General features: G+C 43.5%; 1 non-coding gene across 1 annotated transcript; it reads left to right on the top strand.

Annotated features, from left to right (window-relative positions):
- Positions 1–214: 214 nt before the first annotated feature.
- Positions 215–378, top strand: LOC142449706 (U1 spliceosomal RNA). Its single transcript, XR_012784825.1, has one exon. It is a non-coding gene; the product is annotated as a U1 spliceosomal RNA (small nuclear RNA).
- Positions 379–11,886: the final 11,508 nt, after the last annotated feature.

Genomic DNA, 11,886 nt, shown 5'->3' with positions numbered 1-11,886 from the left:
GGTTAGAAGTCTATTGTAAATGTACATACACACACACACACACACACATAGGTGTGTGTATCTATGTCTTTAAGGGTGTGTCCCAAAGAAACCCTTCCAGAATTTGCTTCTGTGTGGTCAGTTATGAGTTGGGCTGCAGCCGTAGGCCCCGATGGCTACCAGCTTCATAGGAGAAAGATGAAGCTTCCGTTGCCTGTCGAAATTAACAGGCTTCATACTTACCTGGCAGGGGAGATACCATGATCACGAAGGTGGTTATCCCAGGGCGAGGCTTCTCCATTGCACTCCGGATGTGCTGACCCCTGAGATTTCCCCAAATGTGGGAAACTTGACTGCATAATTTGTGGTAGTGGGGGACTGCGATCACTCTCTCCCCTGAAAATATAAATAAGTACACAAACATGAACAGGCTCAGAAACGCACCAGGGAAGTTCCACCCAACCCTGGATGGTCGCTGTGAGAAAGAATCCAGGGGCAGCACTGATTTTATAAGATGGTTAAAAGCACGATTACTAACAGAAAGGTTGGGGTTTGATTCCACTTGAAGGTCCTTTGAATGAACTTCCTGGAGATCTCCTTGTGAACAATAATAGCCATTAAAAGTACTAAGGGGCCTAGTTCTACTCTGACTCTTACAAGGAGGGTCACTTCACAGCAACTTGTTTTAGGGTGCATCGGCCCCCTTCCTTGCTTTCTAAATACGTGGTCCCAGAACCAAACTCACAGCCATCGAGTCTATTTCTGAGTCATGGTGACCCTGGAGGGCAAAGTAGAGCCGCCTCTTTGGGTATCCAAGACTGGGATTCCTTATGGGAGTAGGAAGCCTCACCTTCTTCCTGTGGAGTTGCTGGTCCAGTCTTCTTGCGGTACCTTGATAAAGCACTAGATTGCCCTCTGACTTCTGTGAAAGCTGTGTTGTAACTTGGTTCCTTTCATTTTTGTTTGTTCCTTTATAATATGCAAATATGAGGATGTGGTCTTCAGTGTGTTTACATATGCTAACTTAAAATGAGCTTTAGTACAACATACTTCTACTGAATATAAACTCAAAAAAATTTTTAAAAATCAAGCAAATGGCAGAAATGAAGGAGAGTTGGACAAAAAAATCCGCAGGTGGCTTGAGGAGACCAAGTATAGTAACTGCGGAGTCCTGGAGTCAGAAAACCGAAAGGGAAGAAGACATGGCATTTCTCAAGCTCCAAGAATGGAAGAAAAACATGAGGCCTCAAGCTGGAATATTGGAGGATTTTAGGTGCAAAAGTTTGACCAATTCAGAAAGGAACAAAAGAAATGGGAAAAATTCAGAGTCACTCTACCAAAAAGTTGTTGACAAAAATATTGTTTAAGGATTGAGGGTACCGACAGAGCAAGCCCACGCTGTATGGAAGCTCGGGTGTGAAACAAGTCTTCCGTCACTGGCATTCTCTGCGTTACTTAAAAGCATTCTCATCACTGTCACTCCCACTTATGTCATTTCTCAGAACGAACGTTACGATCTGCTAGGAGCATTTGATACTTTCACTCTCCCCTTGCCTAAAACTCTTGCTAGCTATGTTTTTGTAGCCTTTATTTTCTCTTTTTCCTCTGACCTGTTTTGATCAAACCACATAAAGTATGACTTACACAGAATTGTGTCTTTCCACAAGGTCAGACAAATCAATACACTAATTCGGGTAGCCGTGTGGGTCTTTAAATTAATCAAAGGGAAGGAAGACAGAAAAGGGGCAGTCCCAAAGTCAAACTCACAAACTACAAAGTCAGGGGCACTGGGTGTATGGTTTGGGGTTTCTGCTCGGGTCAGATAACAGCAGGCTTTCGTCATCTGTGACTCCTGACTCAGATGGGTGACAGGACACAGGAGCTAAAATCTCGAAGGTCTTCTCTCAAGCAATCACAGCGTGCCCAGGTAATCAGCTCACAGAGTCTCAGAAGCAGCAGTGCTCAGCTGTCAGGACTGCGTAACTCGTGGGGTGAGCAAACGCTGTTTCTGGTTGTGTCTTCCTACCAAGAGGGCTTTTCATGTGCATCCTTGCGTTAGATCCCTTAATCTAACACATCTGTTTGGTCTTCACTGTAAGTTGTACTTTAAAACTAGTTTTACTTCAAAACAAAAACAAATTACTTTAAAACAAAAATAAGGGTTTTTAAAAGTCTTATCTATCTTATCTAATACTTGACTATGAGTAAAAAAACAAAAACAGGGCTGTTTATATCTTTGATATTTGAAACTCATATCATGCCTTCATTAATCACTTCATCTGGGGCTCCTCTGTTGGGTTTTCCTCTCTTCCTGAGATTCCATCCTAAATAACCTATGCAGTTTCCTGAAGAGTTGGCAAAATTTTCTATTGCTGTAGCAAAATTGTTGGTGAAATATTGCTTTCCACATTTTCAAAGGCCTCTAGACAATGGTCTATCCTAAGACATATTTATTATATGCAAGTATATATTCAGAATGCAGGTGTATCACTGTACTGCTTTCAGCAAAAGTCTTCAGGAAAGAATCTAGGACACAGGCAATCTGGATGCAAATGGAAGTAAAAGGACCTACTTCTTTGATAAAAGAGGTGACTTCTGCTTGAGATCAGAAATCTCAATTGATGGAGAGTATAATAATTAGAAGCATGCACGATAAAATAATTCAACTGGGTCTTGATATGAATGGGAAGTAGTTATCACTCCTGTCTGCAAAGCAATGGCCTTTCCAGTAAATAGGACTGCGATCTCCAATCTTTTTCAAGCACCTCCATGGAGGAGTTGAGGTACGACATGTTCTTTGTCAGACAACCAGAATTTCTGCATAGCTCCAGGCTATGGTTACTGAACCTTTGAATCAGCATTTCTCTAGAAGAAGCCTGGTCCAAAGGAAATAGATGTGGAACAGGATTTCAAATTCTAATAAAATCCAAAATTTCTGGAGGCATTGAGGCTGGATGAGCCCTCAAAACTATGGCCCTGTGATTACCTTCAAACTTTAAACCGAAACTTTCTCCTAAAGTCTTCTTAAAATCATACAACAATTTAGCTAACTTAGTAAAAACTATCTTCCTTGAGCATTGTGTCTTATATAGGATGATCTGTATAGGATCAGTTTTAAAAGTAGGAACTTTAACAGCAGTGAGTTTATTGAAATGCCATAGGAACAAATCAGAATGGGGGTGGTGAGAATTTTCACATAATTTAAAGAGAATTATCAATGTCACTAAATTGTCCATGTAGGACTTGTGGGATTCGGATATTTCTGTAGTGTATCTTTTTCAATGAGAAAAAGTTGAACTTGTTTTTTAAGTTAAGGGAACACAATGGGATCCAATCAAATAGCAAAGACCAGATTAAAAATAATATCTCACTCCTCTGTATTAATCACATCCTGTGTACTGCCTCGCTGCTTCTCAGCTTTACCTCTGGCACCTACCATAGTAGAAATATAGTGAACATTTTGGTCCAATCTTTAATTAGCTTTTCTTGACAGGTCCAACTTGCAGGCATACACTGTGCCTTTATCTTTTCTTGTCCCGGGTGCTTTGTAATTCTTCGGTAAGGTGCCCCAGTGGAGGAACGCTACATTCTAACTCAGTCTGGATTTCCTAAAATGAAAATCATACCCCAAACTAAAACCCAGAAATAACTAAAGAAAACATAGAAAAAGCTCAACAGGAAAGGAGGCAGGTCTATTTATAAACAAGAACAAGTTTAAAATGAGTCTACAGGGCGATTAAATGATAGTGGTTAGCTATTCGCCTAACAGGTTCTGCAACGATCCACTTTGCAGTGCTCGCTGCTTGACAGCAAGACTATTCACATGCCTGGTCTATAGAGTGAGAGAGGAGTCACCGGAGACTTAACACACACGTGGTTCCCTTTCACTGTCTACACACTCATGTGCCCGGCAACGTGCGCACACACAAACCACAACTTTAAAATGTGTCAAAAGTGAGAAATGATAAGGAATGACACTAATGATATCCACCATAATTGAGTTTGCAATGCTCTCTGTCTGATAACAAGGTTACTCACACCCCTGCGTTACCTGGTTCATGAGCTTAATCTGAAACAGGATCTGACCGTTAACCATATCCCAGTAAAGGAAGGGCCTGTAAAAGTCCCCAAGGAAACCATACTGTGCAAAGTGCATGCGAAATATGACTATGAAGGATGGCAGGATGGTGGACAAAGCATTTTTGCAGAGAAAAGAACCAACAGCTCCCAGATTGACTAAGGGAAAAAAATCGATTCTATTTTCAAAAGAGCACTTTTGCTATCCCTGTCCAGCAAGATGTGAAAATTGTGATGGTCATTTGCAAATGGAAACTTTTATTGTGTATTGATTGTTTTGTGAGCAGATAGCTTAGCGTGTTGATCATTGACTCATAGGGAACTGCTTTTTGGCTTCATGATGAAGGCTGCGTCACTCAGGGACTGTGGTTTTCCTGTCAGATGCGCTAATGTAGTGGGATTCAGTGTTCGTCTCTCTTAGGAAGAGAGGGAAGATGATCTTTTAGTAGAAGGAATGATATGCATTGGTATTTGAATCCTCAAATGAACCAACCAGCAGCTTTATCATAATATCTATTATTCTCTTCTTATTCTTCAATAGAACTACTAATTTGTACCTAGATACACAAATACTCAGAAAGGGGAGGCGGGGAAAGGCGTACCCTATTGCCTCTTTTTATTATGTGACTGCCTCTTTTCTGGCCAAAAGTATCTGAGTCGAAGTGCTTTACATGAATTCTGGAAGATGCTCCTCAAGGGAGGGCCATGCCCCTTCTCCCCCTCCCCCACTCCCTCCAGCCTGCGGTGTGCAGGATGGATCTGAAGGCTGGAGTTTCAACGTGGATGAAATTAGAGCTGCATTCCAGGGATGGCGGCATTCAATGATCACCTACAGTCTGCTGTTACGGGATCGGTGTGCACGTCGATGTCCTTGAGAAGACTCTTCTAGACGCAGCCGTTGTGATTCCTACCAGACAATGATTTGATCACACAGGTGGCATGTATTTCCCCTTTTTCTGATGGACCTGGGCAAGAGAGGGTGGGAAAGATGCTGATAGGATTATGCTATTCATTTATGAGTGGCGGTTACAAGACCTCATTGTAGTTATAGAACCTTGGAACTCTGATGTGCAGGTTGGTCCATGTTGCCATCCTGCTGGGTAGAAACTGAGCCATCTCAACAGAAGAGGGGATTTCATTACAACCAAGAATGAACGCTCTCTACTGGACGCCCCTGAGCATTGAAGCTCCCAGATCCACTGCCTCAGAGCCTCAGTGAGTGACAGAGAAGTGGCCACAATAGGGCCAAGATCCAGAGCAGGAGACAGAACAGTGGGATTCCAGGCCAAGGGGAGAGGGCAGCTGAGTGCTCTAGGCAGGAGACTTGCTTGTGAAGTTAGGTGCCTCCGGGCAGTTAATTGTGGGGTTTGTGCAGTATGTTTACTAAGGCCTGAAGTTAAATCGGAGTGCCCTCAGGCTGAGGCTATGGCAGAGTGGGGAGCCTTTGGGGCATTTATTTATCAGCAGCTTGACAACAGTTTTGTAATATTGCTCAAAGAGGGTCATGAGGATTAAGGCCAAAGAGAGAGGCCTGCCTGCGAACAGGGGAGAGCAGAGGATGCTCTGACCAAAGAATTATAACTTGAACATTCTGATATTGAATTATAATTTCTTGCCTTCCTTCAAAACCCCCCCTCTTCCCCCTGGGAGGCGCGGTTCCTGCCATCTTTGTGAGGGAGAGGTGGAGGGTGGAGGCATGCCTGACTTCAGCCTCACTGGATTCAGTCCTGGGGCAGACGCAGCTGAAGGTTCTTCTCCCTTCCTGGGGAAGTCAGAGGAGGTCAGATGTATGTCAGTTTTTACACAGAGCCCCTGTACTGCTCTGGAACTGTCTATGTTTGAAGGTTTTTCTTTCTGTTCTTGGTTTGTATTTTTAATGTTTAAAGAAAAATACCTATCGTTGAAGACAATATTATTTTGGATTCTTTTTGTACGCTGCCTAAATCACGAATTCATCAGATGACCCAGTTGTGTACGATGTGTGCCATAGAAGCCTGTCGCCTAGGGGTCTTCAAGAGAAAGATGCTTTATTCCTGAGGGAGAGCTGTGGGAAGAGAGATGAGGCAGAAATCAGGGATTGTTCCTCTATGTGCCAAGGCCTCCCTCCTCCCTTACGGGAAGTTGGAGGCCAATCAAGCCTAAAAGGCATGCACAAATTCAGGCCTTTGACACCGGATGCCAGGACACTTGGGAGGGCCCCCATGTAGGCCAGGTGACCTTAATTCAGCCAGTGGGGTCAACCAGAACTGTCGACCACGCCTCCCAGTGGAGGGCCCTGAAAAAGTCAGAACCGGCACAAGCCTCCTTTTCCAGCTACTTCTCCACCATGCTGCGGTTTCGCTGGCCTCGGGTCACCACGGTGTGGGTGTGAGGCGCCCTGAGTGTGCCTGGGTAAAACTGCAACTCCTGTCCTTTATAAAAACTCACTGGGATCACAAACCAGGCTTCTGCATGAATTCTTTCTCATGTGAAGCAAGGCATTTCTAACCTGAAAACCTAACAGTATTTTTCCCATCTTCCTTTGATCGATGCCCTAGTGGATGGATGCCTGGATATACGACAGGCTTGCTGCCCCGGTTCAGCCTAAGTACAGAACCACCACTGAGGCTAGCTATATCAGTAGGAGCCTCTTCGGAAAACCAGAAGTAACTCTAGGTTTTCCAAATGGAGGAGGATTTAAGGCAGGAAATTAATGATAACATCATTTTCAAAAGTTGTTTCAGGGAGAGGGTAACGAGTCTTAGAGAATAAAAGTAAGAAGAGAATATGAATACAGATCAAAATTTTGCCCATGACCGCATGCTTGCCAATGTCCTGATAAATGCATATTAAAAATAAGCCAAAAGCCACACCAAACTGGCTGCTGTGGGGTAGATTCTAACTCATGGGAAGCCCAGGAACATCAGAGTAGAAATGAGATTTCATCAGGTTTTCACTAGCTAAATTTCCAGAAGTACATTGTCAAACCTTTCTTCCAATGCATGTATGGGTGACCTAGCACCCAACTTAGGGTGAGTGCCACCTCTTTACTGTTTGCATCACTCCACATTTTCAAAATAACAGGTTGTCATTCTCCCTGCTGAAAACCAGTAAAAAGGTTTCCCCCACTTCCTTTTGAAAGAGTGTCCTTTCAGAATTTACATTAGGCGGCACCACATGACCAAGATGAAGATGTTGGGAGGTAGGCAAGTGTAATTGACAACACGGCGAACTGCTATTCCATACACAATCCCGCAGTAACCGCAATAGCTGACACTATTTGCAGGTGGCTAGAGGTAGTTATATAAGCTAAAAGGTGTGGGATGGTGTATGAGAGTACACTCACAAGAGTGTATAGGTTTGGCAGAGCCTGCTTCTATACATGTATTTGTATCTGCTACAGACTTACCCAAGTACAAAGTAGAGCATACGAGATGGGGTTCAGTGGGGACACAGACTGCTTAATCAAACAATCCAAGGAGCTGAGTCCCTGAGTCGGAGGGCTAAGGTCACAGTCTGGGTGGACATCTAGGTCAATTGGCATGTCATCGTCCACAAAGACAATGGGCTACATACATCCTACTTTGTTGGGGGTCTGAGAACTGGAGAGCCAGCAGAGAAAGTACAACTACCGGTCTCGTCTCACCCAGAAAAAAAGAAGAATGAGAAAAATCGAGGGCTCATGGAAATAATTAGTGCAGAGGATTAACGGACCACACAACCATGGCCTTCATTAGCCCCAGGCCAGAGAAACTACACGGTGCCCTGCGGCCACTGCTAACTGCTCTCATGGCGACTGGACAGAGCGGAAGAGAACCACAAAACAAAATTCAAAGCATGAAAAGAGACTAGACTTGCTGATCTGATGAAGACGGGTAGAGCCCCCAAGTCTAAGGCCTTGGGCCTCCTTCAGACCAGGAATTGAGCTCACTCCCTAACATCATTCATCTTGACAAAACACTATGCAAGATTATTAAGTGGCCAATCCATAAGCCACGTGATGAATGTACTTCTCAGAACAATCACCATAGGGTAAAAAAGGGGCACCATTTACCTAAAGCTCGGAAGTAAGGGAGAAGCAGGGAATTGAAACATGGTGAGGTAGTTAGTTTATCATGCCAACCTGGCCGATAAACACATGTGGGGCAGAAGGATAAATGGCTTGGCAAGCCTCGCCTTTCTAGTTCTCGGGTCTCTTGCTTTCTGATGGACCAGGGTGCAGCTTAGCCTGGTCCCTGCTTCAGTTGACAGGGCTCACTTCCTGCAAGACATAGCTGAGGAGAAGCCACATGGACCTACCGTGATGCAGCCCTGGGTGCAGGAGCGCCTGTATGGAGACCCCTGCCAGCGCTGAGATGCTTACACATTCACTGACTCGGCTTTCCTCCTGCAGTTAGCATCATTGCATCTGCTTTATGAGATGGAGGAGGACTTTGTGGATTGGTGTTGGGCATATGGGTTAATGGGTTGATGTTGTGGGCTTGTGGGCTTGGTTAATGTTGTGGACTTGTGGGCTTGGACAGCATTGGTTTGGGATGTTTTCTTGATGCGCACTTAATCTTTATATAAAACTCTCTCTTCTGCATGAGTTTCTGTGGATTTGTTTCTCTAAAGTACCCAGACTCACACACATGATGATAACAACCTCCCGTGATGAAAGTGATGAGGGCTTGAAGAACTTGCTGATAAAGTTCAAAGACTGAACCCTTTAGTCACTGTGGTATACACCTCAACATAAAGGCAATTAAAATACTCACTACTGGACCCAAAAGGCACTTGTGATAAATGGAGAAAAGATTGAAATTGGCAAACAACTTGCTTTACATAGATCCCCAATTAACAGCCATGAAAGTATCAGTCAAGACATTAAACATCCTATTTCACTAGGAAAATCTTCTGCCAAAGAACAAAGAACAAAGATATAATTTTGAGGAATAAGGTGCATCTGACTCAAGCCCTGAAACCGCCAGTGGTTTCACACGCATCTGAAAATTGGACAAGGAGTAATGAAGACAAAAGAAGGATTGATGTGTCTGCATTATGGTGTGGCCAAAGAAGCAACAGTTCTGTCTTAGAAAAAGTACAGCCAGAATAGTCCTTGGAAGAAATGTTGGCAGGATATAATTTCCACATCCTCTGAATTTGTTATTATGAGGAGGACATAATGACTGCGTAAGTAGAGAGTTGGCAAAAAAGCAGAAGACCCTTAATGAGATTGATTGATGCCTTGTCTGAAACTATCAGCTGAAACATAACAACAATGATGAAGATGGCTGAGGACCGAGCAATGTTTAGTCCTGTTGTACATAGGGGAAATGCCCTCTACAATTGGATAAAACTGAAAACTCCCATTAGCTATCCACTTGCATTCAGATGAGTAACTAGATGGTACAAATTATTAAGCACACAGGTACTATATGGATTACCTTGTGCAATTTCATCACAAAAGTTTCTTGGTGCTACTGTTGAGTAAGCACTGAACTATTAACTGTTAGGGTCTCGTCCAGCGAGACCCTCACGTGGTGACCCGGAGGGGCAATGAACCTGGATGGAAAAAAGACACAGAGATGTGGAGCAAGACAAGTGCTGATCAAGCCCGTTTATTTTGCCAAAACTCGAGGTATATATTTACAACAGAGAAGGAAGTGGGAGGCACATATTCCAATGAAGCACACTGTGTAACAACTGCACACTATACAACAACCAATCAGCTACATGTTCCTAATAAGGTACAAAGGGTGCACAACAGTACTCAAAGACGTCCGTGGTGACGTTCGCATGCAAATCAAGGCTTACCGGGTGAACTTATCACTGTGTTCCTAATATGGTATATCTGCAGTTCAATGGGTGCTCAGTACTTTGACTAATGGCAACAAGGTCAGTTATCACAACTGCCCATGCTACTGAGCACGTAGTTTGGAATATGGGGGCGAAGTTGGGCAGGAAACAAAGCCTTGCTGTTAGAAAGTGGCCAAGTTTCTGCTACATGTCTGAGGCCAAGGTCTTAATGGCTATTGGCTCCCAACAACTAACCACAAGGTCAGTGGTCCAACCCTATCAGCTATTCATGGAGAGAAAAGAGGCTATCTGTTCCTATAAAGATTTACAGCCCCATTTATAGAGGTCTAATAAAGCTATATACATATGATATGTGAATATATTTATATATTAGAATGTGGAAATAGATCTATGTGCATCTATATATATAGATTTATCATTAAGGTAGCAGATGGACATCGGGCCTCCACTCAAGTACTCCCTCAATGCAAAAATGCTTTGTTCTCTTAAACTAGCAGTCCATGATGCTCACCTTCCCCACACAATCGCTGAGGACAAAGTGGGTGCATAGCAAATGTGGTGAAGAGAGCTGATGGTGCCCAGCTATCAAAAGATATGGCATCTGGGGTCTTAAAGGCTTGAGGGTAAACAAGTGGCCATCTAGCTCAGATGCAACAAAGCCCACATGGATGAAGAACACCAGCTTGTGTTATCATGAGGTGCTGAAGGGATCAGTTATCAGGCATCAAATAATAAAAATCATATTATCGTTTGCTCACTTCCCCAATACTATCGCTGAAGACAAATGGGTGCATAAGCAAATGTGGCAAAAAAAAAAAAAAAAAACTAATGGAGCCCGGCTATCAAAAGAGATAGTGTCTGGGGTCTTAAAGGCTTGAGGGTAAACAAGTGGCCATCTAGCTCAGAAGCAACAAAGCCCGCATGGAGGAAGCACACCAGCCTGTGCGACCACGAGGTGTCGAAGGGATCAGGTATCAGGCATCAAAGAACAAAAGATTATATCATTGTAAATGAGGGTGAGTGCAGAGTGGAGACCCAAGGTCCATCTGTAGGCAACTGGACACCTGCTTACTGAAGGGTTGTGGGGAAGAGATGAGCCAGTTAGAGTGCAGGGTAGCAACAATGAAACATATAACTTTCCTCCAGTTCTTAAATGCTTCCTCCCCACACTATCATGATCCCAATTCTACCTTAAAAATCTGACTACACCAGAGGATGTAAACTGGTACAGATAGGAACTGGAAACACGGGGAATCCAGGACAGATGATCCCTTCAGGACCAGTGGTGAGAGTGGTGATACTGGGAGGCTGGAGGAAAGGTGGGGTGGAAAGGGCAAATCAATTGCACGGATATACATATAACCTCCTCCCTTTATAAATTATTGTTCTGTGATATCTTGCACTGTCCGATGTCTCCCTTCATCCATTTTTTTCTGTTGTCCATTCCCCAGGGAGGAGGTTATATGTAGATAGACAACAGGAAAAATTAATGAATGGAGACGTCGGACAGTGCAAGATATCACAAAACAATAATTTATAAATTCTCTAGGGCTATGAGGGTGGGGGAGCGGGGAAGGAGGGGAAAACAGGAAGCCAATGCCAGGGGATTAGGTGGAGAGCAAATGTGAGAATATGAGGGCAATGAATATGAATGTACAAATGTGCTTTACACCATTGCTGTGTATATGGATTGTGATAAGAGTTGTGTGAGCCCCTAAAGAAATGATTTTTAAAAAAGCATTTACAGCCTGAGAAAACTTATAGGATCATTGAGAGTCAAAACTGACACAGTGGTGGTTGGGTTTCCTATACCATAAATGCCACAAGTGAGTGAGTTTAACAAACAGAGATGTATTTTCTCAGTTTAACCCAAACACTGTACCAAACAGTTGATTTCAACTCATAGGGATCCTATAGGTCAGAGTTGAACTTCCCCATTGGATTTCTGAGCCTTTTAAATCTTTATGGGAGCAGACAGTCTCATCTAGCTCACATGTTTTCTCAGTTGAAGAAGTTAGAACGTGTATAGCCTTTCAACATGCCTGGCTCCCG

The sequence above is a fragment of the Tenrec ecaudatus genome, chromosome 5, assembly GCF_050624435.1.
Source record: "Tenrec ecaudatus isolate mTenEca1 chromosome 5, mTenEca1.hap1, whole genome shotgun sequence".
NCBI lineage: Eukaryota > Metazoa > Chordata > Mammalia > Afrosoricida > Tenrecidae > Tenrec > Tenrec ecaudatus.
The sequence above is the reverse complement of the archived record's forward strand: the minus strand, read 5'-3'. Positions and strand labels throughout refer to the sequence as shown.